The sequence below is a fragment of the Peromyscus eremicus genome, chromosome 5 (assembly GCF_949786415.1).
Source record: "Peromyscus eremicus chromosome 5, PerEre_H2_v1, whole genome shotgun sequence".
NCBI lineage: Eukaryota > Metazoa > Chordata > Mammalia > Rodentia > Cricetidae > Peromyscus > Peromyscus eremicus.
In genome coordinates, this window is record NC_081420.1 from 10,436,408 (window position 1) to 10,447,523 (window position 11,116).

Genomic DNA, 11,116 nt, shown 5'->3' on the forward strand with positions numbered 1-11,116 from the left:
GAACTGCCTACTTTGGGTGGCATCATTCCCTAGGCAACAGATCCAGGATTAAATGGTATTAGAGAAACCCAACTGAACACTAGCATTCATGTATTAGACTTTAGAGAGAGTAATAAGGATATCAGTATCAAGAGGTGTGCTGGAGGTCATTCATATTACATTTCAGCAAAGAATCTGGCTACTTTCTTTCCATATCCTGAGAATCTAAATGAAGTTAATTTTTTGGTGCTGAACTGATTTGTTTGGATGAGGAAATTTCAAGCTTATCATTGAGGCTGAGGCATGGTTGCTACTCACTGCTATCATCCAGGTGTACAGTGAGAGAGAGAAGCAAATAGAGTAGAAAGATATGAAAAGTGTTCAGTTGGATGAGAAAAGGAGGCCAAGTTTCATTCTACAGGAAAAGGGGATGCAGACAGAGCATCTGTAATTACTAAAGAGTTAAACCTTGCACCTTGACTGAAGAAATGTCTTGAGAGCAAGACCCAATTCATCAGAGGTTTTAGTTTGTAAAAATGTAAATTTACTTGAAGAGGGTGGAGATTGAGAATTATTTATTCAAAAACGGACACTCAAGGTAGTTTTCCCTACATTCACTCACCAAGCTGCACAGAGGCCATTACTCCTGTAGTATAAATGGGGCCATCCTATATTTTGAGTTGGCAGCAGAATTTGTCACATCATCCACATTGGGGCTAGTTTTGCAGGCATATAATTTCAGAGTTGTTGGGGATCATGGAGCCTTTCACCACTGAAACCAGGAAATATGTGCAAAGATCATTGTTCTAGTTTATGGAGCAGGGACTATGAACATTACTGTGCTGGCTTGCTGTCAGGTTCATGCTTAGCTATCCTTCTCATACAATCCAGGATGACCTGCCCAAGTAACAGCACTGCTCACATGAGCTGGACTATGCCACATCAGGTGTCAACCAAGGCAATCCCCATAGACATGGTCACAGGCCAATCTGATCTAAGCAATTCTTCAGTTGAGACTCCCTTCTCAGATAACTCTGGGTTGTGTCAAGTATCAGTGAAAGATAACTATGACAATCATATTTCCTGCAAAGAAGCCCATGAATGGCCATTGCATGAACCTGTAAAAGTAAAGTTTAAATTTCCATGGAGTCATCAGGGCATTGTTGATGTCAGGACTGAAACATCTGCTGAGGAAAGCTGTAGGCATGGAGCAAAACAACCTAATGAGAGGTTATATGTGTTGCACATTGCAGAACCAGAAGCATAAAGATTTCCAAAGCCATTGTAGCCTTCATGCTCTCAGCATGGTCCCTGGATACTTGACATGGAACTGCAGTTCTTGATGTTTGCCCTACTGACATTCTAATTCATTGGATCTCCACACTTCCATTCTGGAATAGGAATATTCATTCTGTGCCACTGTATATTGGAAATCAAAAACTTGCTTTTGTTTTTACAGGGCATCACAAAGAAAAGACTTCAAACTTTTGAACAATGTTGAAACTGCTAAGATGAGGATGTTTAGCGATGAGCTAGATTCCTTTTACATTATAAGATTAACAAGAGATTTTATGGGCCAGGGATGGGATGTTAAGACTTAAAGTGATGTATCGGGGTGTCAAGTTAACAAGGAAAGGACTGGTTGTGGTTAATCTTCATTGTTAACTTGAATAGATTTAGAATCATCCAGTTGACACACCCCTGGGCAGGCTTTCCAGAGAGCTTTAATAAGGAGGCTTCCTTCCTCCTGAATGTGAGTGGCGTTATCCCATGGGCTGGAATCTGAATCTGGCACTGAAGGCCTAGAAGATTCCTAGAGAACATTGGCCTTCAGTCCATGTTGAAGGGCCACTGAAGCTAGATTATGACGGCAGCAAAGGATGGTGGGAGCATCATCAGCTGCTGGAGCAGTAGCTGCATTGAGATAGATGCATTTGTCAACAAGGAGCAAAGGCTTGAAAGAGGGCATAACTGGCTTGTTCTTGAACTTCTTTACATCTGGGCTACAGAAGGCTGTCATCCACTAGGCTGAGAGGGGGGTCTTCTCAGTTAATCCTTCCTAGAAATGTCCTCACAGAACCATGCAGAGGCATGTCTTAACTAATTCTGCATTGAGTCAAACTAATAATCAAGATTGAGCATCACACCCTATTACAATGCTCTGCCCTGTGATCTTCAGAAGTTCAGAAAAAAATGACAAGGAAGGAGCCATACATGATGAGAAAGATGGCAAAGAATGTCTCAGAACTGTTGAAATATTTATGTACAGATTTGAGAAGCCTAGCAAGTCCCAAGGTGGATGTTTTTAAGGCCTATACCTGGGCACTGTACTGATGGTTCCTGAAAGCAGAGCCAATGAAAAAACACTTAAAAATAACAGATGGAAAATGACAAATGATTTATAAAAGAATAATAGATACAGTAACTGATGGTATCTCAGCCGCAAAAATAAAACAAAGACAGAATAATATTTTAGATGTACTGAAATGAAATAATTGTCAGTGTAAGATTCCATGATCAGCAAAAATTAGGACATTGTATATAATGTATGGAACATTTTCTAAAATGTAAATGAAAAGAGAGGGGGGAGAGGGGTAGAGATGGGGGAGAGATTGGAGATTTGCTGGAGGCCTGCTCCTGCAGGGTTCAGGTCACAAAGAGGAGGTATGGAGTCAGCAGGGGTAAGGGAGCGATCTGAGGGTGAATTGGAATAGCTGCCCACAACTTTATTTTAAAAAGGCTATACTTTTTATATTCAATAGTTTAGCCACAGCCAAGATTGAAAGCAGGCTCAATGATTCAGGGACAAAAGCAGCCATTAACTTCATTACAGAATTTTTCCTGAGACAAAAGTGATTAAGTTCAGTAAGTATTTAAATGCCTACTGTTCTCAAAGGCTCAGTAACTCCATCAGGAACACTCTTACATCAACGGAAGGGCCATGGGTTCCTCCTGTCAGAGCTAAAGAGAATGACTGCTTTTAACTTTCCTCAAGCCCCTGAGAGAATGGAGGCCCTTATCCAAATGTCTGACCTTGGAAAAGGACTTCTGGTGACCAGACACTCCACTACAATTTAGGAGCAATTTTCATCCTCAAGGGATGTGATGCACTGAAAGCTCTGAGCTGTTCCCTAATTGTGTCCCTTTGTGTCTTAGTCTTACGGTATGGGCCTGTTCCCCTCATAGGCTCCCAAAAGGGGAGAAAGATCCTGATGTCTTACTCTTTTCCCATTATATCATACCATTCTGGCTTCCCTATACTTATTAACTGAACTCTTACCCTTAATGGCCTCAGGCTCTGGATCTGGATAGTATGCGTTTCATTCTTGGGGTCAGGTGTGTCCAGTTAGTAAATCTTTAACTTCCTGTTCTTGGTGTAATGAGAAGGGGACAATGGGATTCCTGTGTGCAGAGTCATCATGCTATATGGCTCAACGGTGGTGAGGATTTTTTATTCAAAGAATTATTTTGTTTAAAGAGACTGCCATTGTGTACACTTTCATTTTTCAAACCCTGCACAAAGTTTCCCAAAGGAAAAGGTATAAGGGAACTTTGAGAGCCTGTGGTGGTTATTCTTGATTGTCATCTTGACTCTATCTGAAATGAACTATAATCCAGAAATGAAGGTCACACTTGTGATCCAGACCTTGAGGTAAGAAGACAACACGCCCTTAATACGGACCTTGAGGCACACCTTTAATCTGGGTCACACCTTCTCCCGGAAGCCTATATAAGGACATGGGAAAAAGGAAGGGTTCATTCTTCGCCTGCTTGCCCACCTTGTCAGCACATCCATTCCTTCACTGGCCCTGGAACCTTCTTCTTCAGGATTCCAGCATATACAGAAGATCAGCTGAGACACCCAACCTCATGGGACTGAGCAGCTACTAGATTCTTTAACTTTCCATTCACAACTACCCATTGTTGGACTACAGCCTGTAAGTCATTCCAATAAATGACCATATATATGGAGAGATTCATTCTATAAGTTCTGTGATTCTAGACTAATACAGAGCCCAACTAATATAGAGCCAAAGTTACATTTAAGTTTTAATTGCTATACCTAAGGGATCCATCAAACAAAATTGCCTCTGATCTATAAGTCTCTTGCCCAGGGACAGATAGTTCCTGACATGCCTGAGGCTGTTGTTTATGGGGGACAGCTGGCCACATGTTTTCACTCCCCTACACAAGTGTTTTTGCCCCATCTACACTAAATGTGCTTGATCACACACGGGCAGAAGGTCCACAGGCAGGAAATACATCATGATGCATGTTTGTCCATGATTGGATGTAGGTAGGAGGTGCATAGGCAGGAAATACATCAGGATGTATGTTTGAACCTGATTGGACCTGATGGGAAATGTGAATTATGGGTTTGGCCTTCTTAAGCCCCTACAAAATGTGACTTGAAACCCAAAGATGGTCCTGGCCAGAGCCCATCCACCTGGCCAGTATGTAATTAAAGCTTGCTTCAAATCTGGCTTTAAATTGTAGTAGTGGTTTTATGCTAGACCTGTGGGATTAACATTTTCTGGAGGCCCCATCAAGGTTCAGACCACCCACCCAAAGTTTAAAGCTGAACGTTCACTCCAGAACCCCAAGACTGAGGGGCCACTTCAGGAGGCATGTTCCTTGAGATGTTCCAAGGCTCTGAGGCTGCCTTCAGTACTATTGGAATGAACTGACATGATGAGAAATGTACCAAGTATCTATGGAGGCCTCCTGATGAGTTACAGTCTGGTTCTATTTTGTGGTATTGCTACCTTGGACATGGAGGGGGTTCAATGGAACCTCAATACTCTCCTGTCCAGGGCATATAGTGAGAAGTAGCCCATCCATCTGGTTCTAGTTCTGGTTGGAAAGGTTTTTTTTTTTTTTCTGTCTTGTCGAAAAGTTTTATCTATCTGTTCCTCTCAAAAGTTGTGTCTGCTTGTTTTCTTGAAAAGTTTTGTCTGTCTGTGTTTTCTGGTGTGTCTGTAAGTGTTGTTCAAACATGGCATAGAGACAGAAATGGGTCTGACATTTTTGCTGTCTCGCTGCCGCCAGCCACTACTGATGCCATGGCTGCTTTTATAGTTGGGGCTCAGAATTCATCTCTGAGCTTTCTGGTCACTGGATTCAGGTTAGCAGGAGTTCAGACATCTTTTGGGTATGGATTACATTAAAGTTGTTTTATGCTGTTCTACTTTATTGGAAAGTTGCCTCTAGAATTGGATTATGGTTCTCCCTTCTCTAGACCCAAGTATATTTAAAAGTTTCCTCTATGTCCATGTCAGTTGAGCCCCTGACATTGTTATAGGGAAAAGAGCAAAGCAGAGCAGCTAAAAAATTAGACTTGGTTTATGTGAACATTCTATACCTCAAGATTTATAAGCTTATTTTATTGGATATGGTTAAAAATCTCTAAAATCTATGAAAAAAGTTCACTTAAAACTAATAACACTGAGATTGTTTAAAATCTATGCATAGGTAATCTTAAAGGAACCATGGCTCTGATCACATTTTGGAATGTAAGCAACACATGGATTGCCACCATCTTTAGGCAGTCACATGACTAGAAGCCATCTTTGTTAGGATTGGAGAGGGCAGATGTCATGTGATTTCATCATTTTTAGGCAGCCACACGGCTGGCAGCCATCTTTGCTAGGATTGAAGAAGATGGATGTCATTTGACTTGGCCACCATCTTGATTAAAGGTGACCATGTGGAGTGGGCCTACCAAGGAGGCAACAACAGACCTCGAAGATATGTTGGATTATGATGGATTTTTGTATGATAATTCCTGTCCTGTCCTGAAAACTAGGTTTATGGAAGATAGGTTCTAAAAACAATACGTGTTTAATGAGGTATTAAAGCTGTACCTCCGTGCTCTTACATGCAAGAATATACCTTGTATTGGCAGCCAAACTTTGTAATTTAAGAGTCACCCAGGGGGTAGTGACCTCTTTTAAGGAGTCATGGAGAACAGCTGAGACTTGCCAATGTGTGGCAGAGCTAGAATTCATGAAGAGAGCCCAGTTGTAATGGTGGACCCTAGCAATTCTGGAAACGCTGGTGCCATGTGATAGTCACCAGAAGCAGCAGCCACTATGAATTGAAGCAGGCTGGGATCTAGAAGGCAGACTGTGTATATGCTGCCAAGGGTGGGGCCAAAGAGCTGATCCAAGCCCCTCAAGAAAACCCAGAGGATTGTGAATGAATCCAGATCTTGAGCTTTAGGTTGTTTGCACTGTTGGAGCTCAGTTTTGCCTTATGCAGATGGTGGTTGTGCCCTGTATCTTCCCACTTGAAGGAAAAAAGGTACTTCATTTTTTTTATATTACAGGAGCACACAGTTGAGAGATTTAAAAATTCATAAAGAGGAAATTTTGGAGTTTTATAGAATTTAAATAAAATAACTGGATTTTTAAGATTTATTTATTTATTTTATATATGAGTGCTTTATCTGCATGTACAACTTTATCTCAGAAAAGCGTACCAAACCCCACTATAGATGGTTGTGGGCCACCATGTGGGTGCTGGGAATTGAACTCAGGACCTCTGGATGAGCAGCAAGTGCTCTTAACCTCTGAGCCATCTCTTCAGACCAGCTGGATATTTTTTAAGGAGCAGTTTTTAAAATATTTAAATTTATAAGGCTATGAGACATTTTAAGTTTATAAAATATTTTTATAGTATTAATATTTTAAGTTTAAAATAAGTAAAAGGTTAAAAATTAAGACCATAGCTATGAGCACCAAATACTAAACACCAGAAACTGGGAAGTTCCTACCTTACAATGCAGCAAGACAATGACCTAAGCAGTTTCGCAAAGAACTTGGAGCACCTTCTCAACCTATAAGTCTCAACCCTTTGGAGGTTGCAAGACCTTGTTACAGGGTAGCCTGAGACCACCCTCAGGTCAGATGTTTACACTGAGATACACAACAATGGCAAAACTGCAGTTGTGAAATAGCAATGGGAATGGTTTTGTGGTTTTGGAGGTCACTACAACATGGGGACTGTGAGACCAAAATGAGCCATGTTAGAAATAAAACCAAAATGCTTTCACCCTAAAATTAAGGCCTAAGATTTCTCCTTTTTGGAATAGGCCATTAGTTACTGAAACCAGTCAGTTCAGATTCCAGAAACCAGGAAGTTTAAAAGTACAGAGTCACAAGGTAGTCACGAGGTAATGCCTGCCGGACTATGGAATGTCCTCTCCCTGGTTTCCAGGGTAACTGACCATAAAAATGCCCCCACCTGAGGGCAGCCAATGAAAAATGGTGGCGGACAACCACTCCCTTAGAAGTAAGATTAAGCCATGATTTCTAGAAAGCCCCTAGAAGCGAGCCAATCAGAATTGTACCCGTACTAGCACCCCTAAATGATGTAACCTTGTAATTTTTCCCTTTAAAAACTGAGCTTGCAGACAGGCGGGCACTTCCTCCAGCCTCGTTGGATCTGTTGGATGAAGTCCCTGCCTAGGCTTGTATTGCTTTTGGATATCCAGAATTAAACCTTGCTTTTGCATTCCGGCATGATCGTCTTTGGTGGTCTCTCTGGGGGTCACGATCTGGGCACAACAGGGACTGTATTGAAGGGTTGAAGCACTGGAAAAGTGGGGAACCACTGGCTTAGAAAATGTCTGTCCTTACCTAAGGTCTATTCATGCTTGAGAACGTATGTCTAGCCCCCTTATCTTTGCTAACTTTGTTAAGCTTAAGCTATTTTGATAAACTAAATCATATAAAAAACTGTTATATTCTATAATGGTGTACTATGAAAGAATCAGGAAACTTCCCAGTCTCTCTGTGGACTGTGTTTAAAAGTTAAAAGTTTTATTTTGATATTAAAAGGAGCTTCAATTGAGATATTATTAATTTTAAAGGCTCGAAGTTAACAGAGATAAAGCTAGAAAGTCCTTTTCCCAAGGTCAGGTATTTAGACAAAGCTCCCATTCCCTCAGGGGCTTTAAGAAAGTTCCTGCTTTCTAAAAAGAGTCATTCTCCTTATCTCTGGCAAAAGGGACTTATGGACCTTCCATTAACATATGACTGTGTAGCCTATTAACTTGTGAAGAGCAATGCTGTCATCTAGGCTCCCTCGGTCCCTGCTCACAAGTCATATCCCAGCAAGTTCTAGTCTTATGAAAGCTAATAACTTATTGTAAACTGTTAAGGATAATTAAGACATGCAAGTTAATGGTCAGTCACCTTATAAATGGCTGTATTTTTAATGTGTTCAGAACTATGCTTGTAGTCATACTAAGCACTAATGTAATTATAGGAAAAATCTTTTTTAGTCTCCTATATGTGTTTTCAAGGTCAAGCCTAGGTTTGCTTAGCTCAGATGTACTTAATAGATAATGGTTTTCAAACTTGTCACAGAACTGATGAATATGGCATTTAAAATGCTTAATGAAAAAAAAATCTTACTGTGACAGAGACCCCAGCTCCTAGCAGTAACCTCAAAGTCTCCAAAGAAGATGACAGGGCACCATAATGACTCCACCTGGCTTATGGTAATGCTAACCACTGGGCAAGACTGCCCCAATGCCACACCTCCTGCCAGGACACAGCCCAAACTGTGGGAAAACAGGACACTGGAGAGTTGATTGCCCCCCTTTGCCAAGACAAAGTAAGGTCAGTTTCTCCCTACCCCATATTCCTTCTCCACAGGAAAGCCTCTCACTTTCTGGACCTGGAGGCTGAAGACTGATGCTATTCTGGTACCTCTGCCCCCAATGCCATGGAGAACTCAGAAGCCTGGGATTACTGTCTAGGTAATGGACTAGTTTCTGCCATTTTAATTAATACAGGCCCTTTGGATTACACATCCTGCTATAAAATATCCTTCTCAGATCTCTGATGGTATTGACAGCTAGGCTAACTATAGCTTTGTCAGTTTAGCAGCAGCAGGCAACCAGATTCATCCCCAAGGCTGTAGCCACCTTGTTAGCTTATTTCTTATGTAAAAATCAAGCCTTCCTTTTTTTTAATTTAAATTTTTTTCATTTCACATACCAACCACAGTTTCCCCTTCCTCTCCTTCTCCTACTCTCATCTCCACCTCCCCCCAACCTCATCCACTCTTCATAGGGGGTAAGGCCTCCCTTGGGGAGTTGACACAGGCTGGCATATCAAGTTGTGGCAGGGCCAAGCTCCTCCCCCCTACATCAAGGCTGAGCAATGTATTCTGTAGCATGAATCCTAAAATGGTCTTTTAATAAGAAACCTGGAGCCAGATAATGGGGTAAATGGCAAAAGATCAAAGAGACAAAGGAACAAGCCACACGACATCTTACCTCTAGGACTCCTCAGCCTGAAAAGCTTCAGTTCCTATATCCTCACACCTTATATACCTTTCTCTGCCCAGGCATCACTTCCTTCCTAGTGCTGGGATTAGTGGCATGTGTGCTTCCCAAATACTGGGATTAAAGGTGTGAGATCTCAAGTGCTGGGATTAAAGGCATGTGACTCCCAAGTACTGGAATTAAAGGTGTGTGCCACCACTGTCTAGCTCTATTTCTCTCCTAGACTGAGTCAATCTCACGTAGTCCAGGGTGGCTTTGAACTCATAGAGATCCAGACAGATCTCTGCCTCCTGAGTACTAGGATTAAAGGTGTGCCACCACTGCCTGGCATCTATGTTTAATCTAGTGGTTTGTTCTGTTCTCTGATCTTCAGACAAATTTTATTAGGGTACACAATATATCACCACAGTATCCCACCACAGGGAATGGACCCTAAAATGACAATTGATGTACGACTTCCAAAAAAACGCGAGAAATAACAGAAACAGCTGGCTGCCTGGACAGTCACCCAAGGTTTCTGTGCAATGTTGGAGCATCTGTCTCTAGCCTACAGGCCTAGAATATTCAACAGACTTTTTCTATGAAGCAGAATTTTTGAAGGACTATCCTGCCTTGTCTTGGCGAGGTTTGGCAGCTCTGATCTTCAGGCAAGCTTGATTTGTTAGAGCATACACAAAATATCACCATAGTGATCTTGACATACACACACACACACACACACACACACACACACACACACACACACCCGCTTTGTTCCTATAATCCCTCCTCCCTGCCTCGCTTTTTCTAGAGCTACTAGGTATCCTGTTGAGAAAAGGTACACAGGTTTGCCTTGCTAATAGGCTTCGTATTATAATATAAACAGGTTTCAGATGTAACTTTTCATGAAAGAAACATGCTTTTTTCTTTCCATCTAATTATTTACCAGAGATACAAGTATTTATTACTGAGAACAGTCATTGCAAAGCATGTTTGTTCCTTCAGTGGAAAGACTGTTCTCAGTAATAAATAATTTTTATCTATGGTAAATGCAAATTTATAGGATCTAAGAAAATGTTTCAAGATATATAAAGGTCTGAGTATATGAAAGCTTATGTAAGTTCTGAGGGTCTCAGAAAGTGATTTAAGATGTAAATGCAAGTTGTAAAGGTATAAATAAGTGACTTTAAGGTATGCAAAAATGTAAAATGTTTCAGATTTCTTTCCCATTTTTATGCTATTGTTACACTAAGATTTCAAAGGTTCAGAGTTCAACATTAATAGGGTTCTGATAAGCTGGTAGAGCAGTGACTTATCCAGTCTTAAGCTCAAGATTTTAAAGTTCCTTTGGTTGTCTTCTAAATATAGACTTAAAGATACTTCTCACTGGGCTACAAACATCTCTCTCCAATCTATATCTGGCTCTCTGGGCAGAGAAAAATGTTCATGCTTTTTAACCCAAATTTATAGTCTTTGCTAGGACTCAAAGGTGTGAGTCTACTCCAGCTGTTTCACAGACACCTGTTACTTCTTTTTCTGCAATGTGGAATTCAGTACAGATTGGTAATGCTAATATATGTAAAACTTCTATATATTTTTTGTAAACTAAAAAATCATGTAAGCTTTGAAGAATATAGGGAATATTAAGACTTGGATTCACATTTCACAGGTAAAAAGGATTCCAGGTAAGTATGGCCTATGTTTCACCACACTGGTATTTCTCTCTCTCCTGGTCTTGGGACTCTTCTCCTCCCCCAACTATTAGGACTATGAGCCTAGAAGTTCCATATGTAATATTTTCCTTTAAGTTCCTAAATTTTAACTTCTGTTCCTAGTCTATATATTTCTCAGCAGATTTCC